We start from the raw sequence: 1,998 nt of genomic DNA, 5'->3' as shown, positions 1-1,998 counted from the left end.
TGTATCTTTACTCCAGTGTCTGATCTGAAACACATGGTTAATGTGTGAGGGCGCTCTATGAGTCTCCAGTGTTTTTCCGTGTCCCACTGTAGTTTTCCAGTAGGGTGGTGTTCAGTAGGTGTAGCCGATGTGAAATGGCTACCTAGTTAGCGGTTCACTAGTACAGTTCAATCGTTTGACGTCACCCGCTCTAAAGGCCAAGAAGTAGTTGTTTCCCTTGCTCTGCTTTTGTGGAGTGACGGGGTAACGATGCTTCGTGGGTGACAGATGTCGATGTGTGTTTAAGAGAGGTTCCCTGGTTGAATCCAGCTTTGGGGCAAGGAGATGGACAGAAGCAACACTGTTGCATAGGGGTCACAGGGTCTAAGTCAAAAGCGCCAAAATAAGATCTGATGAGAGTGTAAAGTTACAGTAGCTAATTAGGGTTAATGGTCAATGTGTGAGGGAACTCTTAACGATTCTCCAGTGTTTTCCCATGTCCCTGTAGTTTTCCAGCAGCCTCCTTGTCTTAGCAGGTTAGGAGAACTTATGCAGCAGGTTAGGATAATTAACATAGCAGGTTAGGAGAATTAGGTTAAGGTTAGGAAAAGGGTTAGGGTTAGCGGAAATGCTCTCCTAACTGGCTATTAAAAGTCACTTACGGTCGTAGCTGTATTTTTAAGAAGTCCTGTGTAGTAAGGTCCTTACAGGTGAGAGGCCCGCTTGGTAGGCAATAAATAGTCATGTTACAAAAGTGGCAATATCAGCACTGATGTGAGAGTGAAGTTACAGTATTTATTCTTAATTTAGGACACGAATTGGGGTTAAAGGTTAAACTTTACTTTGTTATTAGAAAGCAAGCACCATAGTTCATTCTGGCTCTCTGTAGGTAAGTCTGGAGAGGTTGCGGTGGGGTTTGAGACTAGACAGACCCAAACAGGTAGGAAGGAGCCTTGTTGCGTCTGTTTATATATGGACATTTGGGATTTGTTTTAATATTCCTGTTTCGGCTCTACCTTTAATTTTTGATACCACTGTACTTTAAAGCAGGTGGTGATTAGTACCAGGTGTAACTTATATTCGTAGAGTGGTCCTGATTGGTTTATTTCACCATCCCAGGTTACAGTCTAACTAGGGATGCGGTGAAGATGTGGGCTGAGGTTTGGCAGATCCTTGACTTGTCACAAACAACCTGATTTAAAACACATCTCTTTCACAAGACCAGGAAAGAGAGAGAGAGAGAGCAAAACATCATTAAATTGATAATAAAACCGTAGAGTGATAAGGATGAATCATAACAAGTTCTCTTTAACATGCCATGTAAAAAAAAATCTATAAAGATTGAATGTGAGATCAACAACACAAAACCTCCTCCCATTTCTTTCTCTGGACTTTGTCTGTTGATTCGTCGCATCAAAGTGTGTCATATTTCTATCTTGCTAGCATTTGCCATGACAACGGAAAGGACAGAGGAGTTAGCTAGCTAAAGTGCCATGACAACGGAAAGGACAGAGGAGTTAGCTAGCTAAAGTGCCATGACAACGGACAGGACAGAGGAGTTAGCTAGCTAAAGTGCCATGACAACGGACAGGACAGAGGAGTTAGCTAGCTAAAGTGCCATGACAACGGACAGGACAGAGGAGTTGGCTAGCTAAAGTGCCATGACAACGGACAGGACAGAGGAGTTGGCTAGCTAAAGTGCCATGACAACGGACAGGACAGAGGAGTTAGCTAGCTAAAGTGCCATGACAACGGACAGGACAGAGGAGTTAGCTAGCTAAAGTGCCATGACAACGGACAGGACAGAGGAGTTAGCTAGCTAAAGTGCCATGACAACGGACAGGACAGAGGAGTTAGCTAGCTAAAGTGCCAGGACAACGGACAGGACAGAGGAGTTAGCTAGCTAAAGTGCCATGACAACGGACAGGACAGAGGAGTTAGCTAGCTAAAGTGCCAGGACAACGGACAGGACAGAGGAGTTAGCTAGCTAAAGTGCCATGACAACGGACAGGACAGAGG

The sequence above is a fragment of the Coregonus lavaretus genome, assembly GCF_964263955.1.
Source record: "Coregonus lavaretus genome assembly, chromosome: 7".
Lineage (NCBI taxonomy): Eukaryota > Metazoa > Chordata > Actinopteri > Salmoniformes > Salmonidae > Coregonus > Coregonus lavaretus.
Note: the sequence above shows the minus strand (reverse complement) of the source record.